Below are 22118 nucleotides of genomic sequence, written 5' to 3'. Positions count from 1 at the left end.
GATCGACCCAACCCAGTGTGCCCCAGTGGCCTAATGGATAAGGCACTGGCCTCCTAAGCCAGGGATTGTGGGTTCGAGTCCCATCTGGGGTGCTACTGTCCCTTTTTGAGCGTACAAATGTCCTTTTGATTTGCAAAGCTGCAACCCCACCTTACTCAGTGAGCGTCTCTGCTTTTCTCTCACATACAGTTGGGAGATGTCTTGCACTGAACGGCCTGCTTCAGATCACGCCACAGCACTTCAATGGGATTGGGGTCAGGACTCTTACTCGGCCATCCCAAAATACGGAATTTCTATTGTTTCAGCCACTCTGTTGTTGATGTACTCCTTTGTTTTTGTCATGCTGCATGACCCAGCGTCTTTCGAGTTTTAGATCACAGGCAGACACCCTGACATTCTGCTGTAGAATTTCCTGATACATCTTGGAATTCATCGGTCCCTCGATGATTGCAAGCCGTACAGCCTCCGCTATGCTTCCCAGGTGGGATGAGGTTTTGGAGTTGGTATGCAGTGTTTTGTTATCTCCAAACATAACGTTGTGCACATTTACCAACATGTTCAACTTTTGTCACTGTCCACAGAACATTGTTCCAGGAGTTGCTGTGGAACATCCATGTGGTCTTTAGCAAACTTGAGAGGGGCAGTGGTGTTTTTTTTGGGGGGGAGAGCAGTGGTTTCCTCCATGGTGACCTCGCATGATCACCACTCCTGTTCAGATTTCTTCTTATGGTGGACTCATAAACACAGACGTAAGACAAAGTCAACCACCTGTTCGCTAGATCCCATCCCCACTCAGCTAGTCAAAGATTCCCTCGAAGGACTGGCAGGACCTATAATTAGTATGATGAATGCATCGCTTGCGTCAGGCGTTGTACCTGATCAATTTAAGGTAGCGGTTGTTAGACCGCTCTTAAGAAGTCAAATTTGGATCAACAAGTTCTTAACAACTACAGGCCTGTCTCAAAGGTCCCATTTCAATCTAAAAGTCTTGGGAGAATAGTTGTTGCCCAACGTCAATCATATCTGGATTCAAATAATATACTTGAGAAATTTTAGTCTGGTTTCTGAAACTGCATTAACAAGAGTCGTAAATGATATTCTCTTAGCTACTGATGCAGGGAATGCAACAGTGCTTGTGCTTTGCTTCTAGATCTTAGAGCTGCCTTTGACACGGTTGACCTCTCTGTTTTGTTACACAGGCTTGAGTTTGAGGTTGGCTTATCTGGAACCGTCCTTCAGTGGTTTACTTCACATTTTACTCATCGTTTTCATTATGTTCAAATATCTAATAATTGTACTGCTTCATCAATGTCACCAGTTCAATTTGGGGTACCAGAAGATCAGTGCTGGGACCAATATTGCTCTCTCTCTCTACATGCTGCTGCTAGGTAGGATAATATGAAAAAATAATATGAACTTTCATTCATATGCTGATGACACTCAAATAAACATTTTGTTTACACCAAACGACAACTCTTCTATTATCAGTTTAGTTAAATGCATTAAGGAAGGAAATACTTGGATGTGTGAAAACTTTTTGTTACTCAACTCTGAGAAAAATGAGGATCTGTTGATCGGAGGCAACAATACTGATAGGACTACTATAACTTCAGCACTTAACTCAGAGGATTTAAACATCTGCCTCAAAGAGACAGCACGTTACCTAGGCGGCATATTAGACACAAGGCTCTTAACAACTTGCATTGTTAAGTGCCTTGGGACAACCTTGTTGTGAAAGGTGCTATATAGAAATACATTGATTTGAATTGAATTGACAATGTAAAATGTTGTGTGTGTTGTTTGTTAAACAAGACTGTCTTTATTTATCAAAAAATAAAAGGAATTTGCTAGGAATGCAAACGTTAGGTTGCGCTTCTTCATGCTGCATCGTCGGCATGAGTGGAGCTTTTTAAACGTCTGTACTTACTGTGCCCCATAAGAAATCGTTTGTCCCCATTCAAAAGAGATTGTGCGATGTCCTGCAGTGTTCGCAAAGCAAACCTTTGACAGTTTGAAAAGAGGAATTTATTCTGCTTCCTGTGCGTGCAGTAGTTACAAAGTTGAACGTCTTTACACGATCTGCTGCAGTTTTCAGTGGGCGGGCTTTGTCAGAGGGCTTGGAAAAACGCACTGTGTTTCGGCTCGGGAAACATCATGAGAAGTGTCCTGCATGTTTTCTGTGTATAGCTGTCTTTTAACGCATACAGAATTCATTCGAAATCATTGATTTCTCCAATTAACAAGGTTCCCTTAAAGGATGAGTCAAAGTAACGTCTAATCGGATTAGTTTCCTTAGAGCTGGTTCAGAGTTTGCTCAAGAGTTTACCTTTCACAGATGCGCAAAGAAAAATGTTGGGGGTGCACGCTTCAAGGTGCCTTACAGCTGTAGGGAGTGATTCGAGACGATTTGTGGCGTGTGCTCGTTCCCATATACCGTACGCCCCGGGGTGCAGTGCTAAGATGAAGTACAATACCGCTTGGGCACGTAACGGCGTTACACGCAAGTGCGGGACGTGAGGCTTTTCGTTTGTTCATTTTGTTTTGCTCTGCTTTGCTTTGTTTCGTGGTCAAGAGGCGTAAGGTAAGTCGTAATCCAGGGAGAACACTGGTGGCAAACAGTCCGAGGTGAGAGGCGAGGTCCAAAGTCGAAAAGGCAGAAGGGGAGTCCAATATCCAGAATAAACGAGGTAATGGAAAAAACGCCAGGTAGAGCTCTCAAGGAGTAGACTCAATACCAGCGGGAAGCAAGTAAAGATGGTAAAAATAGCACTGCGTACCCCACGGTGGAGTGTGTGCAGGTGGGTTAACTCGTGCGGCGGCGTTTGTTAATAATCACCCTCTGCTGGTGCTGTTTAGATTGCTTAAGAGTTGGTCTTAACTGCCTGGCGGTCATGACAAGCTCCTCTTTAAGCTGTGGTTTAGTTTTGCATTCATGTGTTTCTAGAGCAGTTATTTATGGGGGTGGGTGGGTCCTTCACAGAGGCTCAGGACAAATCCCCTGCATGAAAGTCTACTGTGTGCGTTCAAACAGTCACAGGTCAAGAGCCAGGCAGGAGGACAATGGACAGATGAGCCAACGAACTAAAAATAAAAGAACAGATATGAAAAAGCCACCATCTTTTTCTTTTTGACATTTTCCGACTTTCATGCAAGCCAGGACAAAGTTGCTCGTAGCTACTTGTGGATTCAAATACTCTATCGAGTGCTTTGATGAGTTTTTGCAATTTGATTGTCGTCCTGTCAGCCTGTTTCTGTTTTTTTTTTTTCAATCTAGGGATGGAAAGTATGAGGGAAATGATGGAGCAATCAATAACCGCTCCGGAAAAATGGCAGAAAGAAATGGTCCGTCACTAAGGACATTTGTGAAGCAGAGGAGTGACATCACCACAAAGGCGACTTATTCTGCTGATCGTTTTGGTGAATAATGATTGAGGCGTGTTAAGAGAAAGGTAGCTGCGTCAGCATGCTTAGGCTGCAAAGGATAAAGCAAAGGTTTACTCCATGCTGAAAAGAGAAGAAAAGAAGCACAACGTTTCGACTGTGGAGCCTTCTACGCCATCTTCTTTAGCGGTGATGATGTTTACATTGGAAAAACTGAGACACGCATACTGGAGGGGCTTGAACCACCAACTTTTCAGCACCACAGAGTCTGACAGTCTTTTGTGCACCCTACATTTGCAGGTTTATGGTCAAAGAAAACAATCACTTGCGCTTCTTGCAGCCGGCAATCTTTTTCCACTGACAACCAAGAAATGGATTTCATCTTTCACAAGCTGTATGGATTTCTTCAAAAACAAGTTATTCCAGAAAGGAAATGAATTCTTGCATTAAACTGAACCAAGCTGTACATGTTTGTCTGAAATGATACATTCGGCACAACAAGACACGGAGAGAGGCACCGCTGGTATTCAGACCCAGGATCGCCTGCTTACTAGGCGGGCACTTTAAGCCACTAGGGAACAGCGCCAGCGGAGCACCGCGCTTTTACAGACACTTGGACACATCTGCGTTCGGTGTGCACTTAACCTGCTCTCTGAGCCCGTTGCCTCCGTCCCATTTAATAGCAGAACTGACGCCAAGAGAAATGATGAGAAATGGCATTTATCGGGCACTTTTCATGTCCAAGGAGCTCAATGCCCTTGACACCTCCCCAAGGCGACAGAGCTGTGCATTCTTTGGCGACACCATTTTTTCTTTTGTTTAATTTCTATACTTATTGATAGAATAAAAACGATATGTCATGTACTGTAAGGGAAATGTCTCTTTTCATGGGGAAAGCTAGCACCAGCAAATGTTGTGTTTAGAAGAAGTGATTTAACATGACACGTGACCTAATTTACCGGAGCAAAAGCTCACCCAGCAAGCCCTGCTTTACTTCTACAGGAGAGAAGTACTGTAGAGTCTGCAAGATGTTCAGCTGGGTAGCTACGTCAGCATGCCTCGGCTGCAAAGGAACAAGTACTAGGTTTATTGCATGCTGAAAAGAGAAGAACGGAAACACAGCGTTTCGACTGTGAGGTCTTCTCACACCTGAAGAAGCCTCACACCTGTAAAAGGCTCCATGGTTTTCTTTCTTCTCTTTTCAACATGGAATACACCTATTGTCTGCAAGATGTGACAATTTCATGGTGTTTTGGAAGAAAACCTTTTTTCTTTGAATTCAAAATCAATCGGAATTTCAGCACAACACATCAACACTTTTTCTGTTTTAAGGAGATGATATTTTAAACCTGACAAAAATAGTAGGAAACACAAGTTTCTTGCTGTGAAAATTTAGATGGGGAAGTGTACTACTAGTAGCAGTGTAGAGCTCTCTGTGGTGGAGTGCAAGCGCATGTTCTATGGGCCAGTGGCGTAATGGATAATGCGTCTGACTTCGGATCAGAAGATTGGAGGTTCGAGTCCTGCCTGGCTCGTGAGGCTTTTAAACCTCTCAGGTTCCTAGGTAACAGGTTGCCGTCATGTATATGAACTATAGAAAAGCATTTGCCACAACCCGTAAATTAGCACGCAAGTGCGGGCTGGTGAACACAGAACTGTATGGAGATCATCTCCAGCTCCGAGCTCAATTGCAATGAAAAAACATGCAGAACAGAACTGGAGAGCAGCTGAATTTGTGCTCGGTAGGGTGGGGAGGACTCAGCATTGCTATTGTTCTAATTGGCATGAACTGCAGGGGATCTGAATCAGAACATGTCAGTCAGTTTGATCATTGCGTCAATATGTAGGCCACGTTAATACAGAATTATTACTTTGTCTGTCTCGTCTTTGTATATAGCTGAATGTCCCTGACAATTTCATGTTAGTTTTTAAGAACGACATTGGTGCTAATATATACATATATAGCATATAAGGAACACGTAAAAGTTTAGTCCATGCTGAAAAGATAAGAAAACCGCCACAACGTTTCATCTTGGAATAAATCTTTACTTGTTGTTTTGCAGCCTACCCATTCTGACCTAACTCCTCCCTTGAAATTCCCTAACAGATAAGGGTACGTAACGGCTCATGCGATGCTCAGTTGCAATTTGTCCCAAAACAAACAAGAACAGCAGCTGAGGGTTTGAGTTTGAACGTGCACTGTATTAAAGCAGCTTTTATTTCCATTGATAAATGCTAGATATTCCTACAGAGATTCTCCAGGTGAGTAAGCGATTCCTGTTTCTGTTTCTATTTCTGTTTCATATATACAGTATATATATGTTACATGTGTCTCTGCAATAGTATAAATGTGTTATACACTATCAGGGGCTGCTTTTTTGTGCACCTCATCTACAACAAGGGTTTTTTTTTCATTTATGTTTGTGGACCTTCACCATTTGAGGAAGTGAGTTAGATAAGAAAGTTACAGGTATGGTGAGCAATGACTGACAAAGGCACGTACTGCGTATTCCTTACAGAAGTGTAAGCAATTTGTTCTAAAAAACACCGGCTAAAGTCCAACATCGTTAGCAATCTTATTACTTAAACAGAATTAACATCAATAAACTGTAAGGTGCTGGTACATGCGAGTAGATTTGATCTTCTATTAAACAAAAATGCAATTACAGCTCTAAAAAGGTCAACCTAGACTTCTGTAACAGATCTGTTCAGCTCATCGCTGTTTCTCTGACCTTGTGAGTCTTTGGAATTTTAAAAGTGTATTTTGCTTGCCTTTCATGTGGTCTGTGTACAAGTCACTGTGGCGTATGCGGTCCTACACAGCCTTGCTATAGACGTGACGAGCCTCCGCTATGTTGCAATGGAGAACAGGTTCAGTACGGAGCTGCCGAGAAAATTCAGCTGGAAAGCTCGTTGCAGAAAAGCATCGTTATCTGTGTCCAGCGGCAAAGCGTCCATCGTGGGTGCTGAAGAATCGATTTCACAGGCTGCGGGTCCAGGCGATTTAGAGTGTTAAAGGTCCCAGCGAAAACGAAACGGCGCTGGTCCTTTTACACGCACGCACGCAACCAAATGCAAAGGACGCCGTAGTCGGCAGGATTTGAACCTGCGCGGGGAGACCCCAACGGATTTCAAGTCCGTCACCTTAACCCCACTCGGCCACGACTACAGCGAGCGCCGCGGCCGCTGCCTTCTTGCTACAATCGAACAGGGAGTGCGAGGCGGCGGCGGCAGCGGAGGCAACTTTTTTCAAGTTCGCTCTCCGTTTAAGAAACCTTTTACGCCATACGTGCAAGCAGACACACACACACACACCTCAGAGGACTTAAGGGTGGCTTCAAGTTGGAATGATAAAGTCTCCCCGTTCGGACATGAAAACAGAACGTTCTTAGACTGAAAGCAATCAACAACGGAGACATGTGGACGACGATTTTAGTCACTGCAGTTTGAATAGCATTTTTACTCCAGTTACAGGAGATGCACCAATGGCCCTTGACCTACGCTCTTACCAATGCCTTGAACATTCAAACAAAACAGCCCTCAAGTCCTGCGGTTTAATATAACGCTGTTACGTGTCGAGGCAGTATTTTTCTCTGTCCTACCGTTGAGACACGGGGCGTATATGGAAACGGACACATGCTACGGATCGTCTCTAATCGGTCCCTACAGTTGGAAGGCTCCTTGAAGCGTGCACCCCCATCATTCATCTTTGCGCATCTGTGAAAGGTAGACTCTTGAGCAATGTTTGAGCCAGCTCTAAGGCAACTAGTGCTATTGGACAGACACCTCTGGAAGATCCTAAGAGTCTCTTAACACCACTTCCAGCAGTAAGCTTAATTGTTCGCTGGAGGTCTCCCACCCAGGTACTGACCAGGCAAAGAATCACCAGTACATTGAATGAGGAAGTTAATCCTGAAATCCAATTACATATCTCAAGGTAAGACAAATCCATAAGAACATGTCTTAGTATTACTTCGTTTACATTAGTATGGCACTGAGTTGGAGCTCATCTTTAAGCTGTGGTTTAGTTTTGCATTCATGTGTTTCTAGAGCAGTTATTTATGGGGGTGGGTGGGTCTTCCACAGAGGCTCAGGACAAATCCCCCGCCTGAAAGTCTAATGTGTGCGTTCAGACAGTCACAGGTCAAGAGCCAGGCAGGAGGACAATGGACAGAAGAGCCAACGAACTAAAAATAAAAGAACAGATATGAAAAAGCCACCATCTTTTTCTTTTTGACATTTTCCGACTTTCATGCAAGCCAGGACAAAGTTGCTCGTAGCTACTTGTGGATTCAAATACTCTATCGAGTGCTTTGATGAGTTTTTGCAATTTGATTGTCGTCCTGTCAGCCTGTTTCTGTTTTTTTTTTTCAATCTAGGGATGGAAAGTATGAGGGAAATGATGGAGCAATCAATAACCGCTCCGGAAAAATGGCAGAAAGAAATGGTCCGTCACTAAGGACATTTGTGAAGCAGAGGAGTGACATCACCACAAAGGCGACACATTCTGCTGATGGTTTTGGTGAATAATGATTGAGGCGCGTTAAGAGAAAGGTAGCTGTGTCAGCATGCGTAGGCTGCAAACGATCAAGCAAAGGTTTACTCCATGCTGAAAAGAGAAGAAAAGAAGCACAACGTTTCGACTGTGGAGCCTTCTGCGCCATCTTCTTTAGCGGTGATGATGTTTACATTGGAAAAACGGAGACATGCGTCCCTGGGTGGGCTTGAACCACCAACCTTTCGGTTAACAGCCGAACGCGCTAACCGATTGCGCCACAGAGACTGACGGCCGCTTGTGCTCCCTACATTTGCAGGTTTATGGTCAAAGAAAACAATCACTTGCGCTTCTTGCAGCCGGCAATCTTTTTCCACTGACAACCAAGAAATGGATTTCATCTTTCACAAGCTGTATGGATTTCTTCAAAAACAAGTTATTCCAGAAAGGAAATGAATTCTTGCATTAAACTGAACCAAGCTGTACATGTTTGTCTGAAATGATACATTCGGCACAACAAGACACGGAGAGAGGCACCGCTGGTATTCAGACCCAGGATCGCCTGCTTACTAGGCGGGCACTTTAAGCCACTAGGGAACAGCGCCAGCGGAGCACCGCGCTTTTACAGACACTTGGACACATCTGCGTTCGGTGTGCACTTAACCTGCTCTCTGAGCCCGTTGCCTCCGTCCCATTTAATAGCAGAACTGACGCCAAGAGAAATGATGAGAAATGGCATTTATCGGGCACTTTTCATGTCCAAGGAGCTCAATGCCCTTGACACCTCCCCAAGGCGACAGAGCTGTGCATTCTTTGGCGACACCATTTTTTCTTTTGTTTAATTTCTATACTTATTGATAGAATAAAAACGATATGTCATGTACTGTAAGGGAAATGTCTCTTTTCATGGGGAAAGCTAGCACCAGCAAATGTTGTGTTTAGAAGAAGTGATTTAACATGACACGTGACCTAATTTACCGGAGCAAAAGCTCACCCAGCAAGCCCTGCTTTACTTCTACAGGAGAGAAGTACTGTAGAGTCTGCAAGATGTTCAGCTGGGTAGCTATGTCAGCATGCCTCGGCTGCAAAGGAACAAGTAATAGGTTTATTGCATGCTGAAAAGAGAAGAAAGGAAACACAGCGTTTCGACTGTGAGGTCTTCTCACACCTGAAGAAGCCTCACACCTGTAAAAGGCTCCATTGTTTTCTTTTTTCTCTTTTCAACATGGAATACACCTATTGTCTGCAAGATGTGACAATTTCACGGTGTTTTGGAAGAAAACGTTTTTTCTTTGAATTCAAAATCAATCGGAATTTCAGCACGACACATCAACACTTTTTCTGTTTTAAGGAGATGATATTTTAAACCTGATAAAAATAGTAGGAAACACAAGTTTCTTGCTGTGAAAATTTAGATGGGGAGGTGTACTACTAGTAGCAGTGTAGAGCTCTCTGTGGTGGAGTGCAAGCGCATGTTCTATGGGCCAGTGGCGTAATGGATAACGCGTCTGACTTCGGATCAGAAGATTGTAGGTTCGAGTCCTGCCTGGCTCGTGAGGCTTTTAAACCTCTCAGGTTCCTCGGTAACAGGTTGCCGTCATGTATATGAACTATAGAAAAGCATCTGCCACAACCCGTAAATTAGCACGCAAGTGCGGGCTAGTTAACACAGAACTGTATGGAGATCATCTCCAGCTCCGAGCTCAATTGCAATGAAAAAACATGCAGAACAGAACTGGAGAGCAGCTGAATTTGTGCTCAGTAGGGTGGGGAGGACTCAGCATTGCTATTGTTCTAATTGGCATGAACTGCAGGGGATGTGAATCAGAACATGTCAGTTAGTTCGATCATTGCGTCAATATGTAGGCCACGTTAATACAGAATTATTACTTTGTCTGTCTCGTCTTTGTATATAGCTGAATGTCCCTGACAATTTCATGTTAGTTTTTAAGAACGACATTGGTGCTAATATATACATATATAGCATATAAGGAACACGTAAAAGTTTAGTCCATGCTGAAAAGATAAGAAAACCGCCACAACGTTTCATCTTGGAATAAATCTTTACTTGTTGTTTTGCAGCCTACCCATTCTGACCTAACTCCTCCCTTGAAATTGCCAAACAGATAAGGGTACGTAACGGCTCATGCGATGCTCAGTTGCAATTTGTCCCAAAACAAACAAGAACAGCAGCTGAGGGTTTGAGTTTGAACATGCACTGTATTAAAGCAGCTTTTATTTCCATTGATAAATGCTATATATTCCTACAGAGATTCTCCAGGTGAGTAAGCGATTCCTGTTTCTGTTTCTATTTCTGTTTCATATATATATATACAGTATATATACAGTATTGTACTATTATTATATAATTCGTTACACTGTGGCTGTGTTGTGTGTGTTAAGCTGCTGTTGCACTGCAATTTCCCTCACGGGATCAATAAAGTATCTATCTATAAGAAGACATTACCAACAACGACCACAAGATGGAGATATTGTCTAGACATTACCAACAACGACCACAAGATGGAGATATTGTCCAAAGAGGCAAGCAGGGCAAAGCCGCGATAAGGTAAAATCATTTTTTGTAAGAGATTGGTGTCAGAATGCACATCCGTATCCCAAACAGAATCTCTAGTAAAATATGATCATTTGTGAAACAGGCAAATGAGTGTCTGCTACAATATGATTGCTACAGATGCAGCCATTCAAAATGTGCGGGCGATACTGCATTATTTTCCGGTACGCTGTACGCAGTCTACCGCGAGTTACCGGTAAATACCGCGAGTTACCGGTAAATACCGCTAGCAAAATAATAGTATCCGGAATTTCCGCAAGGTGGAGCTAATAAAGCTCAACTTCTCATGTTTGAGCTGTAGCCATCAAAGTCTTTAATGAAGATATTACTAATAGTATTAATAATAAATGACCTTGGACAAGCTGTAAACTCAAAGTATTGCCCTGGTCCACATTATTTTTTTCACTGACCTTCTTTGTAAAAGTAACACCACAGCATTTCGCAATCATGCATTTTTTTCCAATCATGCAAAGTACAGTAATTTTTGAGAATCGATTCACCATGCCTTTCACATGCTCATAAAAGAGATTGATTTAGGAACATAAACATATTACCGTATGCAAACTGTACTGTATACAGTTTGTATATGTATATGTATATGTATATGTATATTTAATGTCTTAACTGTGCCCGTTTAAGTATTGAATATTTATATGGAATTTTACCACTGAAGGGAAATCTTAGTGCCTGAGCATAAAAAGAATAGGAGCGTAATGCAACGCGTGTGAAGGCCATAAACGATATTAATTTTGGAACATAAACATACAGTATATGGCTGGTCTCGGTACTTTAAAGAAAACATACACGAAACATGGTTTCATTATGACCAGAATCGGTCTTGAGATATTTTTAACTTGATTTACAGTATTTGAGAGGTATGTCTTGACACCGATACTACGTAAATACTCCTCACGTATATGTTTCTAGGTTTATATTATGCATTTCATACGGTCAAATTGCTTTTGAGCAACTGATAAGAAGCGCGAAACGGTATGCCCAGGGCGTTTTAGTTTTTGTTTTGTTTTAATGCAGTGCAGTGGATTGATTAGAGATATCAAGTACATACAAGTCATTTTTTAAATGTTGTAGTTCGTCTTGTAAAAATGTTACGAGTACATCATCTGTCAACAATTACACAGGTTCTGTTTCCATATTGCGGTTTTTGGTTACGTAATACTATTTTCTAATTTCACGTTGTGAATATATGATTTGGGCAAACAGAGCCGCAAAGAAGTACATTATGGGTTGTTGTTGTTTTTTTGCAGTTTTATCTAAAATAAGCGATGCTTAAACCTTTGTCTGATTCTTGTGAAACTATCCACACGACAGTTACCTAGGAGTTGACTTCAGTGATGTCACTGATGGGATGTTTCTAAAAATCCATCCTCTGTAAAACATCTTCTCTAGTTGTTCTGCATATGTATTCGCTAATGAAGCTGTGTGTTCTGAGCCTGGTTCTCTACATTTCTGTATGAACCAGCTTAGAGGGCTAAAGACAGCTTGTGTTTAAATTGAGTGTAAGGTAATTTATGCTTCTAAAGTCATGGTCAGCATTTATTATTGTACTGTGCTGTAAACTTCTTCTGTGCCTAATTACATTATTTTATAGTCGATAATGTTTCTGTAGTGCTTTTTCAGCCCTCAGCATGTGACTGCGCTGGTGGTGCTGTGGGTTAGGTTCCTGACTCCTATGTCACATGGTCTGTGGTTGAATCTCATGGAACTATGACTTTAATTTTTAACAAACATTTCTTTGAAAAAATGAAACATTTCCCTTGGTCAGAGATTAAATAAAACCTCACTCGCATCAAAACAAATTTATATTTCTAAATATCACAACATGATCGAATTTACGTCTTTTTAATAACAATGAATAGTCACCTATGCGTTACAAAATAAACATTTATATTGATTTGAATCGAGTTTTGATTTAAATCGTAAACGCGTGTTTAAAGGCGATATACTGTATAAAAGCGCTGATTCTTATGGAATGTGTTTGGCCGGGGATTCAAAAAAATTATTTTTTTTAATCGCGTATCTAAGGAAAATTGCAGTATAACTTTGTTCATGCACAAACAGTGGCATGTTACATTATAATTTGGGTGTCTCCTCTTGCCAGAAAGCTCTAAATTGGATTTTGAGTGCGGTTTTTGACTTTTTCTAAATTGCAACCCATAAATAAAGCTGATACAGTTTAGACTTACTGTATTCTAAACTGTATTACAACATCACATTGGACAATGCAACGTAAATTGCAAAAATGCACTTGGAATCTGTCCAAGCCCTACTACGAAAATTATTAAAACTGCGACACTTATCATTCATCTTTAAATAAACTTTATTTTATATAGCGTTTTAAGCGAATAGGTAATTAGATTGCTCATAAACCTACTCGCTTTTTCTACATAAACACAGCGTGATTGCTCTCTGAAAATGCTTTTTTCTTTATATTTAGGCTCAGATTTCAACTATAGATTGTATTATTATAAACTTTCTTGGAAAAATGTCTTTTATGTAAACCATGTTTGCTATTAATTCATTTAGGGCTAAAATACGTTCATTGTCTTCCAATCGAGTCGAGTTGACATTGGAAGCTTGCCACGCCCGGACTGTTACACCAACGCATTAGCATGTTGAAGCGATTTCATTGAGGAGGCCATCTACTAGTTAACACTGTACTTCCTACTTTGAAAACACCTGTGAAATTGGTTTAATTCGTCACAGCCAGCACTCCGGCAGAGAGGGGGGTTGTACTCGTTAATGTCTGATGACATACAAGTGGAAAGATTACAGATTTTAATCGTTTTTTTTCTGAACCAGGGAAAATCTGATCATGTTTCTCTATAACAATAATAAAAAACTTTATTTTAAATTATTTTACATATCCTGCTTGCACATCGCACGACTTTAATAAATCTATTCTTTATTAATACTAAATAAATAATACTAAAAATACTACAGCAAAGAGGTCACTTGATTTTTGGAATAATTCCAAATAGCACAATGATCCACTGGCATTCCTGAAGTCTGTTTAGTGCATAATCTTCCAAATACAATCACTAAGCAATTATAAGAATTATACCATCCTATTTCTTTGTGATGTCCTGTAAAAACTAAACCTATTTTTATAAGGCTTTTACTCAAAAGGTTTCCAAACACACAAAGCATTTGTGAAGTACTATAGTATTTCTAAAGGTTACTGGTACAACATCAATCATTAAAGCTTAACAATAAAGTTTAGATTGCTGACTATGGACTAACTACATTAACTAACTGCAATGCAACATTATACATTTTACAAGAATATCTGGTTGAATTCTTGCATTTGTAGCCAATTTAATGCGAGAGAAATAAGCCAATTTAATTATTTCACAAAAAATAATGTAATATAAAATGGATGTTTTTAACTTTATTGTAGTGTTTTAGAAACTAATATGTCTTCAAAAATGGTTGTTTTTCACTCCTAGGAATGAAAGCTGTTGTTATATGATGTTTATTTTCAAATTTGGAAAAATCAAAGGATTCTAGCTTTCTCCCCTTGCAGGCATCGGACACAGAGAACCTCATGGTTTTCCTAAAAATCATTTTTTATGTTCCCTGGTGTTCCAAACTTAGTTTTAATTTGTTATTATGTTAAAAACAGGGTAATAAATTTCTAATTGGACTATAAATAATGTCATATTGTCTGCTATAAAACTGATGTTTTCAACTCTATTGTAGAGATTCTAGAATCATCTAATAGAGAATTGAAATAAAAAAGGGCATAAGAAAACATTACCAACAACGACCACAAGATGGAGATATTGTCTAGACATTACCAACAACGACCACAAGATGGAGATATTGTCCAAAAAGGCAAGAAGGGCAAAGCCGCGATAAGGTAAAATCATTTTTTGAAAGAGATTGCTGTCAGAATGCACAACTGAATCCCAAACAGAATCTCTAGTCAAATATGATCATTTGTGAAACAGGCAAATGAGTCTCTCAGGTGCCCATTGCTCATTTTCAGACACATTTATGCAATACTTTCACCATGCGTTGAGCAACAGGGATTAAAGATACCAGAGGTAAGGTTTAAAAGTGATTCTGAGGTGCAACACATCAGCAATACAGCTAGGCATCTGAAATGCGGGGTTTGAGAGCCCTTCAGGGAACACCGTACCCTAAAGGTACCAGAAGTCCAGTAGTATAAGCATTAAGTCACTGTCACCCCTGTTACAATGTGATTGCTACATATCTTCATTTCTTTGGTTTTTAAGGAGTAAGAGTGCAGGGGGTCTAAATCTGCGATCCAGTGTGTTGAAGTATTTCACAACATTACCTGTAGCCCGTATGGAAATAAATACTAATTCTGATTATTGCCCTGGGCATGTACCAATAAATCACTGAGCATATATATATATATATCACTGTGTTGAAGCTAGAGACCTGTATGTAATATTATGGTGCTAAAATGTCATTTTCACATATATTAATGTAATAAATGATTGCTTATGCTTTATAAACAAATCTAATTAAAATAAATGATTAAGTTTTGTATTTATCTTGTACCATAGAACATGATTTTCTTTGTATTTCAAGCCCACAAAGTGTCCAAATGACGCACTACATGATATAAGGAAGATTATCACATGCATATCGGTATTATCTTTCTTATGAAAATGCATTCCTTTCATTACCTTTTACTTTTTAAAATGAACTCAAATTGTGTATAATGTAATAATTTAAGTAGAAGTGCTTCACTGCTCTATGCCGTCTGGAAATAAATCCTCAGACTACTTACTGCCCTGGGCATGTACCAATAAATTACAGGAGCACATCTATATATCACTGCGTTGAAGCAGGAGACACACAATCACTGCAAACACATCCTAAATACAGTGTTCTAGCACCTTTGACCTCATCCAGAACATATCATTTCTTGAAAGGGATTGCTGTCCGAATGCACATCTGAATCCCAAACAGAATCTCTAGTAAAATACGATCATTTGTGAAACAGGCAAATGACTGTCTCAGGGGCCCATTCCTCATTCTCAAGACACATGTATGCAGTACGTACACCATGCATTGAGCAATAGGGATTAAAGACACCACAGCTAAGGTTAGAAGTCATTCTGACTATATTCTAAAATATTGGACTCATATTCTTATGATGGCAGACATGATGCTGCGTTTAAAACCGGGGTTAATGGACATTATATGACTGTCAATTCTGTTTTGTTTTGGAGACTCTTGGCTGCCTATATGGTACACTGCAGCGTGAAGGAATTATTTTCCAAAACTGTGTCAGCTCAAAAGTTGTAAGAGAACCTCTCCAGCTGCTTTAACTCTCTTCATTTTTGTCATTTAATTGTCTGTCGGCACTATGTGGCAGCGTTGCATGACAACCCCTCTCACCACGGAAAGGAACCTAACAGCTTTGGTAAGAGAGGAGAAAAGGACCTGGCCAGTAAGGGGCACCAACCCGTGACTTTGGCGTTATTAGCACCATGCTCTAACCAACTCAGCTAACCGGCCTCACGACAGTGGTTCTCTCTGTGCTGCAAAAAATCGAACTCAGGGAATTTCTTTTGCCCTCCTTTGAATAGAAAGCCGTGTAATTCAGTGTACGGGCTTTCTCATGCAGTTTCATGGTTCTTGTAACCCAAATCCTACACTGGCCTGAAGTGCCCCCCATTTCACAGAATTTTTCAGCTGATTTAAAATGTACCTAAAGGAGAAGCATTATTGAAGACGATCAATTACCAAGAGCTTTTGTCAAAGGTTTTGGTGGTCATTTTTAATGACCACAGAGCGATGTGACCTCGGTTTTACATCTCATCCAAAAGACAGAGCCCTTTTACAACACAGTGTCTCCGTCACTATGCTGGGGCATTGGGACCCGCACAGACCTCAGGGTGAGCGCCCCACCGCCGGCACCATTAACACCGCTTCCAGCTGGAAGCTTTGTTTTTCCCTGTAGCTCACCCTCATCCGGGTACTGACCTGGCTCACACCTGCTTAGCTTCAGTGGGTTTTCAGTTGCGAGTTGCAAGGGGATGCAAGTGATGGAGCAGCTAGCTGCAAAAGCCACTGCATTGGCGGGGAATCAAAGCCGAGCCTCCCGCGTGGCAGGCGAGAATTCTACCACTGAACCACCAATGCTCAGAACCCGGGCCTTCAAAAAAGACGCTTTTTTGGTGCTCTGTGCAAAAAGCGTCGACATCTGCTTCCAGCTGTAAAATGCCATTCGCGGACGCTGAAGAACTTATTTGCAAGGGAGCGGGTACAAGCAATTTGGCATTTTAAAACCACCAGGAACACCGAACAGGCGCGCTTCTTTGCTTGCGCCGAAACACAACGACAGGAGGTGGACAACGTAGTCTGCAGGATTCGAACCTCTTTCTGTCTATTATATACTAAATGTTCTCTTGTCTGTCTCTTGTTTGTATAGAACTGAATGTCCCTGACAATGTACTGTTAGTTTTAATTGAAGAACGGCATTTGTGTTCAAATATATCAGACAAGTTTACGTAACTGCTCATGCGACACTCAGTTGTAATTAGTCAAGAAATAAAGTCGAACAACAGCTGCGGGTTTGATTCTGAACGTATCAGATTGCAGCACCTTTTACTTCCATTGACAAATGATAGAGATTCGAAGAGAGATCCTTCAGACCAGCAAGCAAACCCACGGCTATTTCGGTTTTCTATCTAGGCAACGTTGGTGTCTGCAATAGCATACATGAAAGCGTGATGCAATTTCTGTGGCTAAATTTGTTGCACGTCATGCACAGTAAGAGTGTTTCTAACACCAAATAAAAAGTCAACAATTAGCGATCACGCCTTCTCCTCAGTTAACCCACTGAAACCCTTGCTGTTAACAGTTCTTTAATGCATGCTTTACGAGCACCTACATATTGTGTCGGTTCTTTCAGTTTTATTCATTAGGTTTTCAAAGGCATAAGTAGAACACCAGAGGTGCGAACGCAAGATGTGTGGTTATCTGAAGAACTCATTTCCATGGCAGCGGGGCCAAGCTATTTAGTGTTTTTATAGTACCAGGGAAGGAGAAGCGGCACTTCACCTTTGCCGCGCAGGCACAAGGAGACGTGCGGCAGACGCCGTAGTCGGCAAGATTTGAACCTGCATGGGGAGTCCCCAACGGATTTCAAGTCCATCGCCTTAACCACTCGGCCACGACTACAGCGAGTTCACCATCGCCGCATTCCTCCTTTAATCTAACACGGAGTGCGACGTGGCTGCGGAAACCTTTTCAAAGTCGCTCTCCGTTAAAAAAAAATAATACCTTTGACAAAATACGTGCCGGCAGACAGACACGCCTCAGAGGGTTTAAGGCTGGCTTCATGTCGGAATGATAAAGTCTCCCCGTCCGGACATGAAAATGCCACTTTGTTACACACAAAAAAAGAATCAACAACAGAGAAATGCCCACAAGCATTTGAAAAGCCGCACCACGTCGCACTTGAAATAGCTCTTACATTAGTGGTAGACGCAGGAATCGCATTTTTATTTACGCTCTTACCAACGCGATGGAAAGCAAAACAAAGCAAAGCAGAGCAAAACAAAACGAACAAACGAAAACCCTGCACATAACGCCGTTACGTGCCCAAGTGGTATTGTACGTCATCCTAGCACTGCACCCCGGGGCGTACGGTACATGGGAACGAGCACACGCCACGAATCGTCTCGAATCACTCCCTACAGCTGTAAGGCGCCTTGAAGCGTGCACCCCCAACATTCTTCTTTGCGCATCTGTGAAAGGTAAACTCTTGAGCAAACTCTGAACCAGCTCTAAGGAAACTAATCCGATTAGACGTAACTTTGACTCATCTTTTTACGCTCAGTGCTGGATTGCTCAAACTCCAGCTAGGGTTAGGGTTAGCATTACCACGCTACTTAGACACTTTGTTTACGCTCAGTGCTGGATTTTGGAAACTTCAGGACGAGTGGGAATTTTCTCCTATCTGTCCATTCTGTTTTGTTTTGGAGACTCTTGGCTGCCTATGTTGTACAGTGCAGCGTGAAGGAAACATTTTCCAAAACTGTGTCAGCTCAAGAGTTGTAAGAAAACCTCTCCAGCTGCTACAACTCTCTTCATTTTTGTCATTTAATGTGACACTCGATGTATAACTGGAGCCTCACATATGCAAATGGTGCGGCTCCAGTTCGACACCCAGTTCGACACCACTTTACAGTATATGACAAAAGCATGGCAAACTGTGCCGGACCAGCAGATAACTTCCGCTTATTTTGACCATATTAAACATTGGAAATCTTCCCACTTGCATTTGTGACACTTGATTTTGGCTCCACCTAAGAAACTCTTAAATCTTCTAACACTTTTCTCTTCTCCCGCAACACACTTGTCTGTCGGCACTATGTGGAAGCGTTGCATGACAACCCATCTCACCACGGAAAGGAACCTAACAGCTTTGGTAAGAGAGTAGAATTACCTGAAGAACTGCTTTCCATGGAAGCAGGACCAAGCGATGTAGCATTTTTATAGTACCAGGAAAGGAGAAGCGGCACTTCGCCTTTGCCACACAGGCACAAGGCGACGTGCAGCAGACGCCGTAGTCAGCAGGATTCGAACCTGAGCGGGGAGTCCCCAATGGATTTCAAATCCATCGCCTTAACTACTCGGCCACGACTACAGCGAGCTCGCCGCCGCCGCATTCCTCCTATAATCTAACACGGAGTGCGAGGTGGCTGCGGAAACCTTTTTAAAGTCGCTCTCCGTTAAAAAAAAAATACCTTTCACAAGATACATGCCGGCAGACAGACACGCCTCAGAGGGTTTAAGGCTGGCTTCACGTTCAAATGATAAAGTCTCACCGTCCGGATGTCAAAATGCAACTTTGGCAGACAGAAAAAAAACATCAACAAACCACAAATGTGGACAAGGATTTTACAAGCTGCACCACACTGCACTTTCAAAAGCATTTACATTCGTGTTAGACGCAGGAATTGTCCTTGTTTTGCGCGCTTACGAACGCCATACAAATAAAACAGGTCTACGGGTCTGAAACCTGCTCCACGGAAAACAGTTCTGTTGCGCTTTTGATCAAAGGGAGATTCTCTGTTCTTACTTTTTCATGACATAACACCCAAAGGGGCTTCTTTGGAGCTGGATTCCAACCAGCATCCTAAAGTTTCTTGGTCGTATCCTTTACAGTCCTCTGTTCGGTCGACATGGAACAGAAGGGGGCAGCTTTCCTCACACATACAGTGCAGTTCTGCATCAGACCTCTAACTCGTTTCCTTAGCTTGGATTTAAGCCACGAAGCAGGCTTCTACTGTATAAACGTCTAGAGGAATCACAAACTATTTGAGAGGCCATCATCCCAGGGGGAACTGACAAAGTCTATCCCTAAACACCTAGCGCAGTCTCTCGAGAGACTGTCAAAAATCGCTTTCTCCGTTTGTGCTGCAAGTAAGTGAAAATGCGGTCTCAACCCAGAGCCACTTGGCAGCAGCGGCACGTAAATACTGTTACTGCCACTGCTCGATACCGACGTTAGCCTACTATACCATGTTCAGCCACCGCTAGAAAATGTACAGCTCTAGTACTGGAGCAAACAGAAGGAGGGCCAACATCTAACAGGCACACGTGTCAGACATAGAGAGCGCCGAGGATGGGATTCGAACCCATGCGTGCAGAGCACAATGGATTAGCAGTCCATCGCCTTAACCACTCGGCCACCTCGTCAATGAAACTGGGCTGTCCAGACACGGGTTGGCACGCTCCAGATGATCTTTTTCTTTTTTTTCCCTCGTACTCGAGGGTCCTTTTCCTGTTCCACATGCGATTTCAACATTTTCCTTGGGAGATGTCAAGCCAGCAAGCCACTGCTGTGGTTCAGTGGCCAGTGTGGAGTTCAGTGGCCCTGTTGTACACAGAAAGCACATTGAGCTCCTTGGACATGAAAAGTTCCAGATAAAAGCCATTTGTCATCCTTTCTCTTGGTGTCGATGTTGCTATTGTATGTAAAGGTGGCAACTTGCTCAGCGAGCAGGTGGAGCACACACCGAATGCAGATGTGTCTGAGTGGTGTGTCCAAGTGGCTGCAAAAAAACAGTACTCCCGGGGCGCCGTGGCTTAGTTGGTTAAAGCGCCTGTCTAGTAAACAAGAAATCCTGGGTCCGAATCCCAGCGGTGCCTTTTTTTGTGCTGTGTTCTCGAACAGAACTGGTCATTATGGACAACCGCATATGCCTAGACTTAATTAAATGCAAGTATTCATTTCCTGTCTTGAACGACTTGTTTTTCTTAAAATGGATGCAACTTGCAAAACATGAAATACAAACCTCGCTAATCAGCGCTCGCGGCTGGCAAAAAAAAAAGAAGTCAGCAATGTTATTTTTCTTTAACCTTAACCCTGCTAATGGAGAAGAGTTAAACGACCGAGTCTATGCAGCTTAAACGGTGCTCACGTCGGGTTCTTAGCTGAAAGGGTGATAAATCCCGCTCACCCCAGTCCTTAATCTTTTAAAAGGATACAAAATTGAACCTAGTCGCCACATCACATACATCCTGTTCAACGATAAAAAGGTGACATCTATCCTCGATCCAGAGTAAATCCCACGTTGAGGGCATATTTTTTTCCACTTTACCATGAGTCGGGCTCGGCTGCACAGAGGCGAGAGCAGAGCAATGAGGTCACGGGGACAGGAGAGCCACACGCTGGCGGTTTAAACACGTGGAAGAAAACTGAAGGATCCACAGTATGTGGACCCTCCGTGCGCCATCAGTCCGCACTCCGGACTCTGAATCCTGCCATCCGAGTTAAGATCTCGGCGGAACCTGAGGCGCAGTTCTTTCTTAAAACGTAATCTGGTGAGCATTTCTAGAATCGTACTTGTATAGATGCAGCCTTGAATGTGTTGCTAGGTTAAAATTGATGACTTCTTGAACTTCAGTAGGCAACTGCCCTCTTGATTTTGGATTTAATTTCTTTATTACAGGGGCGCTTTTATGAAGACCGAGTCATGTTCAGGTACTTTGCTTGATGGAGGAAGCATATTTCGGACTCTGTGATCTGCTCACCTGGAAAGGTCTGCTGTACTACTACAAGAGAGAAGTAGAGTCTGGAAGAATGGACAATTTTATGATGCTTTGGAAGATAATGTTTTTTTTTTCTTTGAAATTGAAATGAATCAGAATATCAGTGCAAAAGACAAACTCTTGGTTTGGTTTAAAGAGATATGGTTTTAAAACAGACAAAATGTAGAAAACAGGTGTTTCTCACTTTTGGAAGAGAATGGACCGGGGGTAATATTTTACAAGTTATATAATAGTAAAATATTATATAATAGGGGTAATAGTCGCGAGGGGCTTCAGCTTTTTCGTGCTTAATATGGTGCGCTGTGGCCACGGCAGATATGGGATCTATAAAAGCCGAAAATTCTCCGATCATTGCCTGACACAGCTCCTCAAAGCTATTACAGACCTCAGGTCCTTGTCTAGACATCCACTCGTGGACCGCTCGGCTGGTAGTTTTCCTTACTAACATAGCCTTTTCCTGTTCGGACGCTTCGGGCATAAACTGCAAAGTATATCTCAGCTCATCAATGTAGGTCTCCACATTATTCCCTGACACTGTCGGGTCAAACCTTTCTACATCTTTGGCTAACTGCCTCAGGGAGTGGAGGTTAATTTTTACAG

General features: G+C 42.1%; 6 non-coding genes across 6 annotated transcripts; 2 read left to right on the top strand and 4 right to left on the bottom strand.

Annotated features, from left to right (window-relative positions):
- Positions 1-19: 19 nt before the first annotated feature.
- Positions 20-92, top strand: trnar-ccu (transfer RNA arginine (anticodon CCU)). Its single transcript has one exon. It is a non-coding gene; the product is annotated as a tRNA-Arg (tRNA).
- A 6374-nt stretch (positions 93-6466) lies between these two features.
- On the bottom strand, positions 6467-6550 carry trnas-uga (transfer RNA serine (anticodon UGA)). Its single transcript has one exon. It is a non-coding gene; the product is annotated as a tRNA-Ser (tRNA).
- A 1540-nt stretch (positions 6551-8090) lies between these two features.
- Positions 8091-8164, bottom strand: trnan-guu (transfer RNA asparagine (anticodon GUU)). Its single transcript has one exon. It is a non-coding gene; the product is annotated as a tRNA-Asn (tRNA).
- Positions 8165-9357: 1193 nt separating this feature from the next.
- On the top strand, positions 9358-9430 carry trnar-ucg (transfer RNA arginine (anticodon UCG)). Its single transcript has one exon. It is a non-coding gene; the product is annotated as a tRNA-Arg (tRNA).
- Positions 9431-17554: 8124 nt separating this feature from the next.
- Positions 17555-17636, bottom strand: trnas-uga (transfer RNA serine (anticodon UGA)). Its single transcript has one exon. It is a non-coding gene; the product is annotated as a tRNA-Ser (tRNA).
- A 2444-nt stretch (positions 17637-20080) lies between these two features.
- trnas-gcu (transfer RNA serine (anticodon GCU)) lies at positions 20081-20162 on the bottom strand. Its single transcript has one exon. It is a non-coding gene; the product is annotated as a tRNA-Ser (tRNA).
- Between the last annotated feature and the right edge of the window lie 1956 nt (positions 20163-22118).

The sequence above is a fragment of the Lepisosteus oculatus genome, unplaced genomic scaffold (assembly GCF_040954835.1).
Source record: "Lepisosteus oculatus isolate fLepOcu1 unplaced genomic scaffold, fLepOcu1.hap2 HAP2_SCAFFOLD_45, whole genome shotgun sequence".
Classification (NCBI taxonomy): domain Eukaryota; kingdom Metazoa; phylum Chordata; class Actinopteri; order Semionotiformes; family Lepisosteidae; genus Lepisosteus; species Lepisosteus oculatus.
Note: the sequence above shows the minus strand (reverse complement) of the source record. Positions and strands in the feature narration are given on the sequence as shown.